The 19,982-nt window shown below is 40.0% G+C and overlaps 1 long non-coding RNA gene across 1 annotated transcript; it reads right to left on the minus strand.

Annotated features, from left to right (window-relative positions):
- Positions 1–2,278: 2,278 nt before the first annotated feature.
- On the minus strand, positions 2,279–19,617 carry LOC133249358 (uncharacterized). The gene is made up of 3 exons (XR_009736919.1): positions 18,878–19,617; positions 6,660–6,734; positions 2,279–2,568 (listed from the first exon to the last, which is right to left on the minus strand). It is a non-coding gene; the product is annotated as an uncharacterized LOC133249358 (long non-coding RNA).
- Positions 19,618–19,982: the final 365 nt, after the last annotated feature.

Here is a 19,982-nt window from a genome sequence, read left to right on the forward strand (position 1 = left end):
TAAATTTAGAGAACACCCATCATCTCATATAGATACACAATTTTTTAAAGGATCACATGTTGATGTGTGGCAGGGGCCACCACAGTGTTGTGAAGTGATTGTCCTCCAATCAAAATAAATTAAAAAAAATTTTTTAAGGATCATTCTGGTTACTTTGTTGAGAATAGACTATCTAACAGTGAAGGTAGAAGTGGGGAAACTTCTAAGAAGGCTATTGAAAAACTGAAGTGACAAATGATGGTGTCTCAGAAAAGGCTACTGAGAAGTGATCTGATTATGGACTTGTTAGAAGGCAGTCACGAGATCGCTAGATGCATTGAATGTGCAACATGAGAGAAAGGAAGGAGTAAAGGATGGCTTAGAGTTTGACATAAATAAATATATACAACATAAAATTTGTAGGTAGGTCTGGAGTTCAGGAGAAAATGGCAATGTATGATAGTCATTGGTAATATGATAGAATATGTTAAGGCCATGAAGTTGAATGAGATCACAAAGGGTGTGTGTTGAGAACATTTGAAGATCAGAGACTGGACCACATGACAGACCAACATTTTGAGGTTGGAGTGAAGGAAGAAGAGAAAACAAAGGAGACTGGAAAAGAGACACCAGTGAGAGAGAGAGAACAAAAAGACTGTGTTTAGCCGAGAGGAAAATTTATATTAAGGAAGAAAAATTAATCAACTACTATATTAAATCCTGCTGATAGATCAAGGAAAATGAAGCAGAACTGATCATTGGATTCAGTAACTGTGAAAGTTATTAATGAACTTTATGATAAGCTTTTGGTATAATGTTGGGTGTCACCTAACTTTGTGGCACTTCATAGGTTAAGGAGAGAATTGGAGAAGAGGAATCAGGGGAAGCAAGTATAAACAATTTTTGAGGAGTTTTATTAGAAACAAGAGCATAAAAAGGATAGTGGTTTTCAGAGTAAGTGAAGTTAAAAGAGTGTATTTTAAAGAAAGAAAAAAAGCCTTAATCTGTTTGGATAATGATAAGAATTTTTGTGGAGTGTGAAAAATTGATGATGTGGGAAGGGGTGGAATTGCTATTAATAGTTTCAGGTCTTGAGTAGGGAGACAGAGGATAGGAGCTATGTCCAAGTGAAAGAATTGGTTTTCCACAACAGCATGATAGCCATCAATACTATCAGATGAGAAAGCAGAGTATACGGTTACATTTACTGGTGGGTGAATTTCTATGGTGGTAGGAGACTGTGGAGACATTGCAGTTACTGGAAATGACAAGGTCTAGTCTATGATCCTGAAAGTTAATGGCTAAAGTAGGGTGAAGCACAAGATCATTGGAGGAGAAGAGTTTTTTTTTTTTTTTTAAAGAAAAAAAATGAACTCACTGACTGGATGAAATAAGGTGCTGTTACCTTTGGTATGCATTACTGATACTCTCTTTGTATATTCTCATTGTACTGCTCCTCAGAGGAAATATACTTTTGTTGCCTATAACTAGGGGAGAGAAAAGGAATTATCATTAAACAAAAAAGTCATCTACTCCTACTCTACAATATATATAAATTCAGAACATTCTAACATGGGCCAAACCACTGTTTCTAACACCATGCATATGTATAAAGCCAGGATATATAAATTTCTACTACGGATTTATGGCACTTTGCTCAAATGAGGCTTCATTGACAGCAATATTTTGGGCCTTTCCTGTATTTGGCACTGTCAGAGATTTTCACACCCTGGCACAATGCACATAGCAAAATTCAGTATGGCTGAACTGTTCACCTCACTTTTACACTGTGAAAGGGAAAGTGGGAGAGGAAAATTGGCATGATTCCTTGAGGCAGATCACTTTTAAGGAAAAATACATATGAAAGTTGAGAATAAGGAAATTGATGCCCTTAAAACTTTCTGTGTTCACTCCCACATAAGAAGTCTTCCTTTGCCCTAGTTTTCAGATTATCAATATAGATTACTGAAAATTTAAACAATTTGATTCATTAATATTCCATCTGGAAAAAAAAAAAAAACACCTGTCACAGTGTAATATATTCAAGATGAATGCTTAGTTCAATTAAAGCAGAAGACAAATGAAACAAAAGACAAATTGGAGCTCTCCAGAAAGGAAAGGACTTTCATCTTCTAAATGAATAACTCTACTACCCTTTAGATAACATTTTCATTGGGTGTTTATTCTTGAACTTTTATGACACTGTATGGCATTTGCTTGGCTGGACAGTAAATCAAGGATGGCAATAAACCCATCCTCCAGAGCAGGACAGATTCAAAGAAACTTGCCCCAGCAGTAATGGCTGACAACACAGATTTACTCTTCCAGGAAAGCCTGTATCCAGGGGTTTCAACAGTTCTCAAATACAGTCCAAGCAAACATCAACATGGGCATTAGTACAAACTGAAGTGCTTGGGTATCCCAACAGGTTGTTAGAGCTTATGACACTGACTAAAGCAAGGCCATTTAGAATTTAAGTGATATAGATAATCACCATCAGGGAAGCTTATCCATGGGTAGAGCTGAACCAAAAATCTATAACTTGACTGAGAACTCCACTTCTGCAGCTATTACCAAGGTAATGTTGCTCTGTAGAAGGAAAGGATGACAACTCTCACTGATAAATGGAGAATAACTAGTAGAGACTATTTGCTTCAATTAAAACAGAGACTTCTGGACATGCCAGGACATCTCTACCCTCAGCCAAACCAACTCCTCCTCTAGGAGGGTCTGGTGAGGGTCTAATGCACATTTCACTTCAAAGTAACTGACGGGGGCAGATAATGGCAAGAATCACCATGAGTTCAGCAACACTAGGACATTTTACTACTTTTAAGAGCATCTACACAAATCTGAGAATTGTTAATATATATGTTTGCAAGACATTTTATTCTCAATAAAGTTTATCTTTGATAGACTCCTTACTTAATTTCAAAACCTCCTATGGTCTGTCATGTGGGTTAGAAATTGAATGTCATTGTTCTAATATAATTCTTGTCCACCTTGTATTACCTTGCTTCAAGGAAGCCTCATTCTCCAGTTGTCAGCCTTGAAGTACATCATCTATATTCATAATTCTAAAACCAAGTTTTCTGAAAGATTTATAAAGAAATCTCTTTATATCCTAAAATGTGGTGGTGAGCACATGGGCTCCTTACAAACTTGATCTGAAGTCTTCAGTTCAGAAAAAGACAATATGAAATTTGTGAAAACACAATTCTGTGAAATGTATAAAGATCTTTGTATTGTAAAGTGTTTTGTTTTCAATCCCCAGCATCTCTACCAAATTAAAAAAAAAAAAGTGTTTTGTCAAGAGTTCCCAGGAAAATTATAAAGATTACTTTGATACCAAGAGCACTTAAAAATCAGAACATAGGTTGATTTGAATAGTGTGATATATAAGAAAAGATTTCTCCAGTAAAAAGCTACAGTCTCATAAAAATGTTTTCCTTTATAGAAAAGAGTGAAGGTTATAAATAAAGTGCTGAGGAGAAAAATAATTTTCAGCATTTTCTCGTCTTAAAGCACCACCAGAGAACTATAAAAACTTCTTTTGTGTTTTCCCAAGCATTGGCAAGAATATTTGTGATTGGAAAAATGCATTTTCAAATACTCTTATGTATTTGTTTTTCCATATGTTTAAAACTAGGTTTATAACTGTCTCCCTGGATAAACCCATGTGCTTACAACAGTGCTTATTTTCAAAGGAATCTTGGAGAAAATAAGAAAAATAACAATAAATGAATACATGATTTTCAAATGTAAATAGATTTAATATAAATTGAAGGGCTTCGTTTATTTTCCCTTTCTTAAAACCTTCAAAAAAATTTAACTGCAAAAATTAAATTAAAAAATCTAATCATATGTATTAGCATTAAAACATGTATGGCAGGTCCTCAAAGTATTTAAGCTTAACTTACAAATAGTGGCTTGTATAGGACAACCTGCCTTAAAATGCTGAGAGATATTCTCGTTTCCTTCCAGCTATTGATCTTGAGACCTTTTTCTGCTCTCTCTCCACCCTCCCACCTGCATTTCCTTGAGGCCAGGTCTTCCTGCCTATTCTCCCAGCACCACTTCCCTACAGTGTCTATGGCAAGAGATGGGTGAGGGCTAAGCAAGAAAGGAAGCCACTCTCCAATAGATTGACTTGTCCTTCTCCCTGTCCCACTATCAGGCTCATCTGGCTGCAGGATGTCCATTGCTAAGTCTAAGATCTCTGGCATCATATAGGGCCTCCATCCTATTCTCCCAAATAGCTTTTATTCTAACTCCAAGGGTGAAACACCAAAAGGAGATGTCTGAGCAACAGTTTCAAATGTTCCACTGAAATATACGCCGTCTTACTTCAATCCATTTTGAACAGAATGGCGAACATACTATCACCAAGTGGTCTTGTATTTCCTTAGAATATAAGTAAAATAAATAAGAGGCAGAAAAAAGTCTCTTTAAGCCCCAAAAGGAGCATAGCTAGTAAAATTAAGGGTTGTAGATGGATTAGAATAATCACTTCAGGTAAAATAAGAAATGGTTATCTTGTACATTATTTCTTTCCTTACTTCCCATTGTCTTAACAAATATTTATATAGATCTATATATACCAGGCACTGTTCTCTATTCTAAGCTTATTTCTCTCTCTCTCTCTCTTTAAAAAATTTAATTGGAGTATAGTTGCTTTACAGTGTTGTGTTAGTTTCTACCGTACAGCAAAGTGAATCACCTATAGGTAAACATATATCACCTTTCTTTTGAATTTCCTTCCCATTTAGGTTACCACAGAGCACTGAGTAGAATTCTCTGTGCTATACAATAGATACTTTTAAAAAAGTTTTTAAAATAACACTTCTTCATGGCAAATAGATGGGGGAAAAGTGGAAACAGTGATAGATTTTATTTTGGGGGCTCCAAAAATCACTGCAGACAGTGACTGCTGCTGCTAAGTCGCTTCAGTCGTGTCAGACTCTGTGCGACCCCATAGACGACAGCCCACCAGGCTCCGCCGTCCCTGGGATTCTCCAGGCAAGAACACTGGAGTGGGTTGCCATTTCCTTCTCCAATGCATAAAAATGAAAAGTGAAATTGAAGTCGCTCAGTCGTGTCCGACTCCTAGCGACCTCATGGACTGTAGCCCACCAGGTTCCTCCGTCCATGGGATTTTCCAGGCAAGAGTACTGGAGTGGGTTGCCATTGCCTTCTCCTAGAGCCATGAAATTAAAAGACGCTTGCTCCTTGGAAGAAAAATAAATGGCAAACCTAGTCAGCAGGTTTGACTTTTAAAAAGCAGAAACATCACTTTGCTGACAAAGGACCGTATAGGCAGCACTTTGGTTTTTCCAGTAGTCATGTACGGATGTGAGTGTTGGGCCATAAAGAAGGCTGAGCACCAAAGAATTGATGCTTTCAAACTGTGGTGCTAGAAAGACTCTTGAGAGTCCCTTGGACAGCAAGGAGATCAAACCAGTCAATCCTAAAGGAAATCAACCCTAAATATTCATTGGAAGGACTGATGCTGAAGTTTCAATACTTTGGCCACCTGATGTGAAGAGCCAACACATTGGAAAAGACTCTGATGCTGGGAAAGATTGAGGGCAAGAGAAGGGGGTGACAGAGTATAAGATGGTTGATGGTATCATTGATTCAATGGGCATGAGTCTGAGCAAGCTCAGAGAGACAGTGAAGGACAGGGAAGCCTGGCATGTGGCAGTTCATGGGATTGCAAGGAGTTGGACAGGACTTAGCGACCGAACAACAAAATATCATTTATTTCTTAATATGTGCACAATAGGAAACCAAAAAACACAAGAAGTAAGAAACAAAGTCACCATAATCACAAGCAGGATACCATTTGTTGCATCCTTCTAGGTCTCATGTGTATTTATACAGCTATACATCCATTTTTATGTCATTAAGATCATATAGCTATGTATCATGCTTTTTCAACATCATGAATATTTACCATTTCAAAGTCCCAAAGCTATGAGAAGCAAGAATTTTGAAAAGCTAGAATATACTATACCAACTCTATCTGGAAGGAAAAAAATGTAATCCTGCCTTTCTTGGCAACAAAATTTTCGGAAAAGACATAAATAGCAACAGGTCTCTAGATAAAGATATTGGCAGAGTTATGATTAAAATGTTATGTTCCCTTAATGTTCAATTAAAAATGAGACATGAAGCAATAGAGTACATAAAGTATAATGCTTCTCAGGGGATTCATTATCTGATCTAAACTACTGAAGTATTAGCAAGGAGGTATGGTTTCACTGAATTACTTAAAAATGTATTCCTACAGTATAGCCGAAGATGCACACACATCAATGGTTATCAAAATATAAATATGAACATATCCATATATATCCCTACTTTCATACTTCCTTCTCCCTCTCGGGTGTCAACCTAGTGAATAAGTTCTGACGTACATTTGTCAGACGCAATTTAAAAATTCCATGTCCAAGATGCTGCTTTTTCTTTTTTAGCAATTATAACAAAGATATTTACAAATTGGTTAATTCACTAGCTCTACTTTTTCTCACACAGTGTCACCTCAGGACATTTAGAAAGCCTAGATCTTGCAAAATAAAGAATGAACTTTGTCCACATACAGAACTATGGTTATAGCCTAAAACTGTCTTCTAGATATGGAGATATTAGCTAACAGCCCTTCCCTTCACCCTTCTTACCTCTCCTCCAGCATTTCAGCAACTAAGCAAATTTCTAGCTCCAAGACGTATAGATACTTCAAGATACAGCCCTTCCTAAAAACCAACAAAAGGACATTAAGGGATTATTTTACTATCTCTACTTTTAATATACTTTGGGCATTATTAGGACTTGCTCGTTCTTTACTACACAACAATTTTAACTAAAACACACCAGTAGAAAAATGGTTAGAAAATTTGAACTTGTCTAAATACTGATGGACACAGAACCCTTCTCTTTTCACTTTCTTTCCTGTTCCCTTCTCCTCCCCCACCACCTGGTAACCAGCCAACTTACTCTCCAAGACTCAAATTTAACAATTCAATTTCTCAAATAAAACCATTCCTATGAATTATTAGAAAAAACACTTAGAAGGTGTTAGTTTCACTCTCTACTTTCAACATAGTTTGTGTACTTTTACATATCTAGAAAGGCTAGATGTTTCAAATAAGGATTTAAGTTTGTACACTATATATGCACCTATTAACACTGAATAAACAGCACACAAGAGCTATCATCTCAGAGTGTTTTCTAAACAGGAACACTCTGGTGAAAACACTTCCCCTTCTCTATCATCAACCCAGTGGACAAACATAATATGCATCTATAGCACTTGGAGGGGGATTTTTAACAATTTCATGTCCCCAGTTTTCATAAGTCTTTCCTATGAATTTTAATATAGAGTGTACACAATGTATTTGTTTGCTATTTTTGTCACATACTGGCAATCTCTTTCACATCTAGGAAGACTAGATGCTGTAAATTTGAATAGTTGTCTTTTTTGCACATTATATACACAGCTAACAGAGAAGGCAATGGCAATCCACTCCAGTACTCTTGCCTGGAAAATCCCATGGACGGAGGAGCCTGGTAGGCTGCAAGTCCATGGGGTCGTGAAGAATCGGACACAACTGAGAGACTTCACTTTCACTTTTCACTTTCATGCATTGGCGAAGGAAATGGGAACCCACTCCAGTATTCTTGCCTGGAGAATCCCAGAGATGGGGGAGCCTGGTGGGCTGCCGTCTACAGGGTCACACAGAGTCGGACACGACTGAAGCGACTTAGCAGCAGCAGCAGCAGCATACACAGCTAAGTAAAACAAAATGCAGAGACATATGGGACAATGGTTAATTTTGCCTAACTAGAAACATACTGGTATAAAGTCCTTTGTACTTTCTCCTTTCTCCCTGAACCACCACAAATAAATAATGAGTATTGCTCAGAGATGTGGTTTGATCATTTTGATCATTCTATTTCTAAAAGAATATTTCCTATCTTTTAGAATTTTAAAAGGATTTATTGAAGATGGTGAAGGAATAGGATGGGGAGACCACTTTCTCCCCCACAAATTCATTGAAAGATCACTTGAACACTGAGCAAATTCCACAAAAAAATTTCTGAATGCTGGCAGAGGACACCAGGCACTCAGAAAGGCAGCCCATTCTCTTTGAAAGGAGGTAGGACAAAATATAAAAGATAAAAAGAGAGACAAAAGAGTTAGGGACAGAGATCTGTCCTGGGGAGGGAGTCGTGAAGGAGGAGAAGTTTCCAAACACCAGGAAACCCTCTCACTGGCAGGTTTGTGGGGAGTTTTGGAATCTCAGAGGACAACATAACCGGGAGGAAAAAAAAAAAAAACCCACAGATTACGCACCTAATTGCAACTCCCAGTGGGGAAGTAGCCCAGACGCTTTCATCTACCAGCAGCGGCGGGGGAGGGGGGGGGGGGGCTGAACAGGGAGGCTGCATGCTTAGGGTAAGGACCAGGCCTGAATGCCCTGAGGACAATCTGAGGGAGCTTTGAGGACAATCTGAGGACAATGTGAGATAGCAACCTAAACTGGGATAGCCAGAGAGAGAAAAAAAGAGAGAGAGAGAGAGAAATTTCCCATGAAAACCTCTAAGGCACAACCTGACCCGCTCACAGAACAAAGGACTGAGAGGATACCAGAGGAGATATAGCTGGCTGTGGACTGGCCCCTCCCCCCACCGGAGGCAGAGAGGCAGGCAGGCGACAGCCGGAGCCAGAAGGCAAGGGGCAATCTTGGCACCAGAGACTCCACCAAACTGCGAGCAGGCTCCCAGTTGCTAACCAAGTCTTTCTGGGATCCTGGACTGTTGACATCTGCCAGGAGGGTTGCAGTTAGAGATCAGCTCCCCAGAGGAGACACGTGGCACACCTGAGATGGTGCTCTCAGCGTACCCAGGAAACCGAGCAGCTGGCACAGGGGAGGTGATAAGATGCACTGCCCACCTGGGGAGAGTGTGCTCACCAAGCACTGGTCACCTGAACTGCTCGGACCTGGGAAGGGCACAAAACAAGGACAAACCAAGTCTATGCCTTTGTGGAGTACCCCAGAACCTGAACCTGAGTGGATCAGACCTGGGAGGTGCACACAACCCAGGGCCTGCTTTAGACAGTTCCCCTGCCGAGCAACCTGGAGCCTGAGCAGTGTAGACTGGGAAAGCACACACGCGGTGAGTGGGAGCAAACCCAATGTGGCCCAGACGTTGCGAGCACTCCCCACACATGCCAGTGATATTTGTTTGCAGTGTTCCTCCCTCCCCACAGCACAATTGAACAAGTGAGCCTAAATAAATGACCACCTTTGCCTCCTTGTGTCAGGGCAGAAATTAGACACTGAAGAGACTTGCAAACAGAGGAAGCCAAAATAAAGAAAGAAGAAGGAACCACTTTGGAAGTGACAGGTGCAACAGATTAAAACCCTGTAGTTAGCATTGACTACATTGGAAGGGGGCTATAGACCTTGAGAAGAAGTATAAACTGAAACAAGGAACTATCTGAAACTGAAATGACCCTACACTGCCTTCAACAGCTCCAGAGAAATTCTTATATTTTACTATTATAATTTTTAAAATTTTAAAATATTTAAGTTCTTTATTACACCTTTAATTTTCATTTTTAAGACCTACTATTACCTTGCAAAAAAAAAGACCCTATTTTTAAAGCAAATTTTATATATATATTTTTTATAATTTTTACAATTTTGTTTTGTTATTTTAATATTGTATTTTTGAGAGTCTAACTTCTATTCTAGATTTTTCATCTTTGCTTTTTGGCATTTGTTATCAATTTTGTACCTTTAAGAATCCAATCTTCAGTACCCATTTTTACTTAGGAGTGTGATTACTGGCTTGATTGTTCTCTCCCCTTTTGACTCTCCTTTTTCTCCCCCGGGTCACCTCTATCTCCTCCCTCTCCCTTCTCTTCTCTACTTTGTGAATCTCTTTGGGTGTTTTGGGCTGTGGAGAACACTTAAAGGAACTGATTACTGGCTAGATTGGTCTCTTTCCTTTTGACTCCCTCTCCTCTCCTCCTGGTCACCTCTTCTCTATGTAACTCCATGAACCTCTCTGAGTGTTCCAGACTGTGGAGAGCACATAGGGAATTGATTACTGGCTAGATTGCTCTCTCCCCTTTTGATTCCCCCTCTTCTTCTTCTGGTCACCTCTATCTCCCTCCTCCTTCTTCTCTTCTCCATGTAACTCTGTGAACCTCTCTGAGTGTCCCTCACTGTGAAGAATCTTTTCACCATTAACCTAAATGTTTTATCATCAGTGCTGTATGAATGGAGAAGTCTTGAGGCTACAGTAAGAATATGACTGAAAGCCAGAGGCAGGAGGCTTAAATCCAAAACTTGAGGACACCAGAAAACTCCTGACTCCAAGGAACATTAATTGACAAGAGTTCATCCAAAAGCCTGCATACCTACACTGAAACCAAGCTCAACCCAAGAGCCAACAAGTTTCAGAGCAAGACATACCAAGCTAATTCTCCAACAATGCAGGAACATAACCCTGAGCATTAAAACACAGGTGGCCAAAAGTCACGCCAAACCCATGGACATCTCAAAACTCACTACCAGACACTTCACTGCACTCCAGAGAGAAGAAATACAGGCCTACCCACCAGAACACTGACACAAGCTTCCCTAACCAGGAAACCTTGACAAACCACTAGACAACCCCACCCACAGTGAGGAACCTCCACAATACTAAACAAGATAAAAAGGCAGAGAAATACTCAGCAGGTAAAGGAACAGGATAAATGCCCACCAAACCAAGCAAAAGAGGAGGAGATAGGGGTCTATCTGAAAAAGAATTCAGAATAATGATAGTAAAAATGATCCAAAATCTCGAAAACAAAATGGAGTTACAGATAAATAGTCTGGAGACAAGGATTGAGAAGATGCAAGAAAAGTTGAACAAGGACCTAGAAGAAATTAAAAAGGGTTAATCAATAATGAATAATGCAATAACCGAGATCAAAAGCACTATGGAGGGACCCAATAGTAGAATAACTGAGGCAGAAGTAGGTTAAGTGAGGTGGAATGTAGAATGGTGGAAATAAATGAAGCAGAGAGGAAAAAATAAAAAAGAATTAAAAGAAATGAGGACAACCTCAGAGACCTCTGGGACAATGTCAAACACCCCAACATTCGAATCATAGGAGTCCCAGAAGAAGAAGACAAAAAGAAAGGCCATAAGAAAATAGTTGAGGAGATAATTGTGAAAACTTCCCTAAAACAGGGAAGGAAATAGCCACCCAAGTCCAAGAAACCCTGAAAGTCCTAAACAGGATAAATCCAAGGTGAAACACCCCAAGACACATATTAATCAAATGAACAAAGATCAAACACAAAAAAACAAATATTAAAAGCAGCAAGGGAAAAACATCAAATAAGACATAGGGGGATTCCCATAAGGATAACAGCCGATCTTTCAATAGAAACTCTTCAGGCCAGAAGGGAATGGCAGGACATACTTAAAGTGATGAAAGAGAAAAACCTACAACCCAGATTACTGTACCCAGCAAGGATCTTATTCAAATATGAAGGAGAAATCAAAAGCTTTACAGACAAGCAAAAGCTGAGAGAATTCAGCACCACCAAACCAGCTCTTCAACAAATGCTAAAGGATCTTCTCTAGACATGAAACACAGAAAAGGTTTACAAACTCGAACCAAAGCAACAAAGTAAATGGCAATGGGATCATACTTATCAATAATTACCTTAAATGTAAATTGGTTGAATGCCCCAACCAAAAGACAAAGACTGGCTGAATGGATAAAAAAACAAGACCCCTATTATGCTGTCTACAAGAGACCCACCTCAAAACAAGGGACACATACAGACTGAAAGTGAAGGGCTGGAAAAAGATATTTCACAGAAATGGAGACCAAAAGAAAGCAGGAGTAGCAATACTCATATCAGATAAAATAGACTTTGAAATAAAGGCCAAGGAAAGAGATAAAGAAGGACACTACATAATGATCAAAGGATCAATCCAAGAAGAAGATATAACAATTATAGATATATATGGACCCATCGTAGGAGCACTGCAATATGTAAGGCAAATGCTAACAAGTAAGAAAGTGGAAATTAACAGTAACACAAGAATAGTGGGAGACTTTAATACCCCACTCACACCTATGGATAGATCAACTAAACAGAAAATTAGCAAGGAAGCACAAGTTCTAAATGATACAATGGACCAGTTAGACCTAATTGATATCTATAAGACATTTCATCCCAAAACAATGAATTTCACCTTTTTTCTCAGGTGCACACTGAACCTTCTCCAGGATAGATCACATCCTGGGCCATAATCTAGCCTTGGTAAATTCAAAAAACTGAAATCATCTCAAGCATCTTTTCTGATCACAATGCGGTAAGATCAGATATCAACTACAGGAAAAAAAAAAACTATTAAAAAGAAAAACATATGGAGGCTAAACAACATGCTTCTGAATAACCAACAAATCACAGAAGAAATCAAAAAAGAAATCAAAATATGCATAGAAATGAATGAAAATGAAAACACAACAACCCAAAACCTATGGGATTCAGTAAAAGCAGTGTTAAGGGGAAGGTTCATAGCAATACAAGCTTACCTCAAGAAACAAGAAAAAAATCAAATAGATAACCTAACTCTACACCTAAAGCAACTAGAAAAAGAAGAAATGAAGAAGCCCAGGGTTAGCAGAAGGAAAGAAATCACAAAAATTAGGGCAGAAATAAATGCAAAAGAAACAAAGGAGACCATAGCCAAAATCAACAAAGCTAAAAGCTGGTTCTTTGAGAAGATAAATAAAATAGAGAAATAATTAGCCAGATTTATCAACAAAATTAGAAATGAAAATGGAGAAATCACAACAGACAGCACAGAAATACAAAGGATCATGAGACTACTATCAGCAATGATATGCCAATAAAATGGACAACTTAGAAGAAATGGACAAATTCTTAGAAAAGTATAACCTTCCAAAACTGAACCAGGAAGAAATAGAAAATCTTAACAGACGGAAGCACGGAAAGCTTACAAGGACAGAAATCGAAACTGTAATCAGAAATCTTCCAACAAACAAAAGCCCAGGACAGAATACATAGCTGAATTCTACCAAAAATTTAGAGAAGAGCTAACACCTATCCTACTCAAACTCTTCCAGAAAATTGCAGAGGAAGGTAAACTTCCAAACTCATTCTATGAGGCCACCATCACCCTAAAACCCAAACCAGACAAAGATGCCACAAAAAAAAAGAAAAAAGAAAACTGCAGGCCAATATCACACTGATGAACATAGATGCAAAAATCCTTAACAAAATTCTAGCAAACAGAACCCAACAACATATTAAAGAGATCATACACCATGACCAAGTGGGCTTTATCCCAGGGATGCAAGGATTCTTCAATATTCACAAATCAATCAATGTGATATGCCACATTAACAAACTGAAAGATTAAAAACCATATGATTATCTCAATAGATGCAGAGAAACCCTTTGGCAAAATTCAACATCCATTTATGATAAAGTGAAGTGAAAGTCACTCAGCTGTGTCCAGCTCTTTGTGACCCCATGGACTATACAGTCCATGGAATTCTCCAGGCCAGAATACTGGAGTGGGTAGCCTTTCCCTTCTCCAGGGGATCTTCCCAACCCAGGGATCGAACCCTGGTCTCCCACCTTGCAGGCGGCTTCTTTACCAGCTGAGCTACAAGAGAAGCCCCATTTATGATAAAAACCCTCCAGAAAGCAGGCATAGAAGGAACCACATAATAAAAGCCATATATGATAAAACCACAGAAAACATTATCCTCAATGGTGAAAAATTGAAAGCAAAGACAAGAGCGCCCACTCTCACCACTACTATTCAACATAGTTTTAGAAGTTTTAGCCACAGCAATCAGAGAAGAAAAAGAAATAAAAGGAATCCAGATTGGAAAAGAGGAAGTAAAACTCTCACTGTTTGCAGATGATATGATCCTCTAAATAGAAAACCCTAAAGACTCCACCAGAAAATTAATAGAGCTAATCAATGAATATAGTAAAGTTGCGGGATATAAAATTAACACACAGAAATCCCTTGCATTCCTATACACTAACAATGAGAAAACAGAAAGAGAAATTAAGGAAACAATTCCATTCACCATTGCAATTAAAAGAATAAAATACTTAGGAATAAATCTACCTAAAGAAACAAAAGACCTAGATATAGAAAACTATAAAACACTGATGAAAGAAATCAAAGATGACACAAAAAGATGGAGAAATATACCATGTTCATGGATCAGAAGAGTCAATATAGTGAAAATGAGTATACTACCCAAAGCAATTCGTAGATTCAATGCAATCCCTATCAAGCTACCAATGGTATTTTTCAGAGAATTAGAACAAATAATTTCACAATTTGTATGGAAATACAAAAAAACCCCGAATAACTAAAGCAGTCTTGAGAAAGAAGAATGGAACTGGAGGAATCAACCTGCCTGACTTCAGACTATTCTATAAAGCTACAGTCATCAAGACAGTATGGTACTGGCACAAAGACAGAAATATAGATCCATGGAACAAAATAGAAAGCCCAGAGATAAATCCATGCACCTACGGACAACTTATCTTTGACAAAGGAGGCAAGAATATATAACAGAGAAAAGAAAATCTCTTTAACAAGTGGTGCTGGGAAAACTGGTCAACCACTTGTAAAAGAATGAAACTAGAACACTTTCTAACACCATACACAAAAATAAACTCAAAATGGATTAAAGACCTAAATGTAATACCAGAAACTATAAAACTCCTAGAGGAAAACATAGGCAAAACACTCTCTGACATAAATCACAGCAGGATCCTCTATGACCCACCTCCCAGAGTAAAGGAAATAAAGCAAAAATAAACAAAAGGGACCTAATTAAACTTAAAAGCTTTTGCACAACGAAGAAAACTATAAGCAAGGTGAAAAGACAGCCTTCGGGTCGCCATTTCCTTCTCCAATGCATGGAAGTGAAAAGGGAAAGTTAAGTCGCTCAGTCGTGTCCGACTCTTAGCGACCCCATGGACTGCAGCCTACCAGGCTCCTCCACCCATGGGATTTTCCAGGCAAGAGTACTGGAGTGGGGTGCCATTGCCTTCTCCAGAATGGGAGAAAATAATAGCAAATGAAGCAACTGACAAAGAATTAATCTCTAAAATATACAATCAGCTCCTGAAGCTCAATTCCAGAAAAATCAATGACCCAATCAAAAAATGGGCCAAAGAACTAAACAGACATTTCTCCAAAGAAGACATATAGATGGCTAACAAACACATGAAAAGATTATTAGAGAAATGCAAATCAAAACCACAATGAGGTACCAACTCACGCCGGTCAGAATGGCTGCTAGGAAAAGGCTACAAACAATAAATGCTGGAGAGGGTGCAGAGAAAAGGGAACCCTCTTACACTGTTGGTGGGAATGCAAACTAGTACAGCCACTATGGATAACAGTGTGGAGATTCCTTAAAAAACTGGAAATAGAACTGCCATATGACCCAGTAATCCCACTGCTGGGCATACACACCGAGGAAACCAGAACTGAAAGAGACACATGTACCCCAGTGTTCATCTCAGCACTGTTTACAATAGCTAGGACATGGAAGCAACCTAGATATCCATCAGCAGACAAGTGGATAAGAAAGCTGTGGTACATATACACAATGGAATATTACTCAGCTATTAAAAAGAATGCACTTGAATTCATTCTAATGAGGTAGATGAAACTGGAGTCTATTATACAGAGTGAAGTAAGCCAGAAAGAAAAACACCAATACAGTATATTAACACATATATATGGAATTTAGAAAGATGGTAATGATGACCCTATGTGTGAGACAGCAAAAGAGACACAGATGTAAAGAACAGAATTTTGGACTCAGTGGGAGAAGGCAAGGGTGGGATGATTTGAGAGAATAGCATTGAAACATGTATATTATCATATGTGAAATAGACCACCAGTCCAGGTTCAATGCATGAGACAGGGTGCTCAGGGCTGGTGCACTGGGATGACCCTGAGGGATGAGATGGGGAGGGAGGTGAGAGGGGGGTTCAGGATGGGGAAAACATGTATACCCATGGCTGATTTATGTGAATGTATGGCAAAAACTACCACAATATTGTAAAGTAATTAGCCTCCAATTAAAAATAATTAATTTTTTTAAAAATAAAAGGATTTATCTACAAAACATATTATTTCACTACTTCTAGTTTTAACATATTTTGTGTACTTGTAAACATCTAGAAAGACTAGAAGTTTCAAGTAAGGACTTAAGTTTGTCCACTATATACACAGTAGTGTTGAATAAACTACATACATGTAACAATGGTTATATCTGAAAGTGTCTTCTACAAAGGAATATTCTAGTCTAGAACCCTTCATTTTTCCCAATTCCTCCTCTTTGTTATCCATCCAACAGTGGGCAAGTACAGGTACACGTGTCACTTAGATATGATTTACAATTTCACTTCCAAATGTCCTTTTCAGGAGGCCTTTCACTGAACTTTAACACAAAGTATACAAAATGTATTAGTTTGCTGATTACTTTTGTCATACACTGGCAACATCTTTAATATCTAGAGACTAAATATAATGAAATCAGGATCCATTTGTCCAATATATACATAACATATACAGTAAAGTTAAAGGAAATATATGCAACATAGAGAGTAATGGATTAGCTGAAATGTTCTAGTTCACACTAGTAAAATCTCTTTTGCAATCTTCCCTCCCACCTCCCTCAGCCCAATGAACAAGTGCAGAATATATTGTTCAGAGAGGAGGTTTAATTATTCCATTTCCAAAGACAGTATTTCTCGACTTTTTTTTTCTCTTTCTGGCCACACAGCATATGGGATCTTAGTCCCCCAACCAGAAATTGAACCTGCAATTCCTGCATTGGAAGCACAGAGTCTTAACCACTGGACCACAAGGGATGTCCCTCTCATCCATTTTTAAAAGCTATTTACAAGAAGCATTATTCTACTACTTCTACTTTTAAATACATTAAGCACTTTTAAATATCTAGAAAGGCTTAGATATTTCACAAGAACTTACTTGTTCAATATGTACAAAACACTGTTAAATAAAATTGCACACATGTAACAATGGTTATGGGTGTCCCTGGTGGCTCAGCATCAAAGAATCTGCTTGCGATGCAGGAGACACAGGTTTGATCTCTGGGTTGGGAAGATTCCCTGGAGAAGGAAATAGTAACTCACTCCAGTATTCTTTCCTGGAGAATCCTATGGACAGAGGAGCCTGGTGGGCTACAGTCCCTAGACTTGCAAAGAGTCAAACATGACTTAGTAAGGAAATAACAACAACAACGGTTGAAATCTGAGGTATCTACTAAATATGACCATTTTGGCCTGAACCACTACCTCCCTCACTTGTTTCTGTCTACAACAGACAGAATAGGCATGTGTAATGCTTAGAGGTGGTTGAACAAATTCACATCCAAAAGTCATTTACAGAAGACAAGCTTTCCTATGAATTTCAATACAACATGTACAAAATGCACTAATTTTACCACTGTTTCATACCCTAGCAGTCTCTTTAACATCTTGAGACTAGATGTTGCAAAGTTTGGACTCATTTGTCCATTATGTACACTATGCTGCTGCTGCTAAGTCGCTTCAGTCATATCCGACTCTGTGTGACCCCATAGATGGCAGCCCACCAGGCTCCCCCATCCCTGGGATTCTCCAGGCAAGAATACTGGAGTGGGTTGCCATTTCCTTCTTCAATGCTTGAAAGTGAAAAGTGAAAGTGAAGTCGCTCAGTCGTGTCCAACTCTTAGCAATCCAATGGACTGCAGCTTACCAGGCTCCTCCGTCCATGGCATTTTCCAGGCAGGAGTACTGGAGTGGGGTGCCAGTGCCTTCTCCATATGTACACTATATACACAGCAAAATATAATGCACATAACATACAAAAAATGGTTTTGTCTGAAAATGTCCAGGTATGAGCATGTTAGCATATTAGCATATTACCTTTTGCAATTCTTTCCCTCCCACCTGCTCCAAACCACTGAACAAGTACTTGACAATAGTATACTGCTCACAGACGTGGTTTTGTTACTGAAACTCAAGTCCATGTGCCCAATGCACAGTGAGGCCAAAGAGTACCAAAAGTATCAGTTTGGAACCGAGGAAGGTTTATTACAGGGCCCTGCAAGGAGATGCCTTAAAAACCCCAAATTCCCCGAAAGCTTTCAGCAAAGCCCTTTTCTAGGAAAGGTGAGGGAGGGATGTGGTGAGTTGCTGCAAACTTTCTGGCGTCAGAACCTTTGTTTTTGAGGTCGGGTATGGGGTCGCACAGAGTCGGACACGACTGAAGCGACTTAGCAGCAGCAGCAGCAGCATGGTCAGAAAACAATGCTCCTGTAACTCTCTACCAAATGAAGGTTACTCTCTGTTCTGAAAAGAAATGGAAGGGTCCCAAGGCACAACCTTCCCCCTCAGAGGTTCCAGTCCGTGCTAAGAAGAGGCAGATCTCAGCTGGTGGCTCCCTCAGAGCCAGGTCCCCAGACCTGCCCAGCTGTCATCACTGAGGGACCGAGAAGCCCAACCCAACTGGCCCTCAGGCTCCTCAAGCCACCCAAACAATGGAGGGGTGGGCGGCTAGGTCCTGCATACTGCTACCCAGGCGACTGCCAGCTGCTATTAGGTCACAGAGGCAGGGATGGGGGAGAGGTTCACTCCTGCCTCAAGGCAGGGGCCCAGCCAGTGGGTAGCTTCCGCGAGGGCTCTGGAGCCCTGCGGGAACACAGCCTCCAGCCTGTTCCCTGGGTCCCCCATCTCACCTGCTGACCAGGTGAGCTGGAGGGCCTCGGGGGAGAAGGCCAAAATTCATCTCTTACCTGACTCTCCACTTGAGGACCACCATTCCGCACTCCACCGACACTTGACTGAGAATCAACCACTAACGGTCACTCATCGACAGTTGGTCGCTTGGGGGAGGGGCCACGGTGGCATGGACCAATGGCTGAGCAGGGCCACTAATTGCCTTTCGGTAACTGCTGCCTGTTAAGGGGGAGGGGGATAACGGAGCACAGCCACAGTCTGGTGCTAAGGGCTGTGCTTGGCTGCACCCTGTTACATTTTAACACTTAACATTCCCCAAGACAGTACTTTGTATGAATTTGGGCAAAAAGATATTTACAAAGTGATATTTTACTACCTCTACATTTAACATATTTGTTGTTGTTTAGTCACTAATTTGGAGAAGGCAGTGGCACCCCACTCCAGTACTCTTGCCTGGAAAATCCCATGGACGGAGGAGCCTGGTAGGCTGCAGTCTGTGGGGTCGCTAAGAGTAGGACACGACTGAGCAACTTCACTTTCACTTTTCACTTTCATGCATTGGAGAAGGAAATGGCACCCCACTCCAGTACTCTTGCCTGGAGAATCTCAGGGACGGGGAGCCTGGTGGGCTGCCGTCTCTGGGGTCGCGACTGAAGCGTAGCAGCAGCAGCAGCAGCAGCAGTCACTAACTTGTGTCTGACTCAAATTATGGGTTTGTGTGCGAACCCATAGGCTCTAGCCCTCCAGGCTCCTCTGTCCTTGGAATTTTCCAGGCAAGAATACTGGAGTCGGTTGCCATGTTCTTCTCCAGGGGATCTCCCCGGACCCCGGATCTAATATGGGTCTCCTACATGGGCAGGCAGACTCTTTACCACTGAGCCACAGGGTGGCTGTTGGAACCCTGTTCAGCCTGTTGGCAGAAACCACCTGCCAATGCAAGAGACACAGGAGACTCCGGTTTGATCCCCGGGTGGGAAGCTCCCCTGGAGAAGGAAATGGCAACCTAATCCTGTTTTCTTGCCTGGAGAATCCCATGGACAGAGGAGACTGGTGGACTACAGTCCAGGGGGTTGCAAAGAGTCGGACACGACTGAAGCAACTTAGCAGTCAGTCCTTGCCACACAGGGAATTTGCAGTGGTATGTAATCATGCATGCATGGG

Source organism: Bos javanicus, chromosome 6, assembly GCF_032452875.1.
Source record: "Bos javanicus breed banteng chromosome 6, ARS-OSU_banteng_1.0, whole genome shotgun sequence".
Taxonomy (NCBI): domain Eukaryota; kingdom Metazoa; phylum Chordata; class Mammalia; order Artiodactyla; family Bovidae; genus Bos; species Bos javanicus.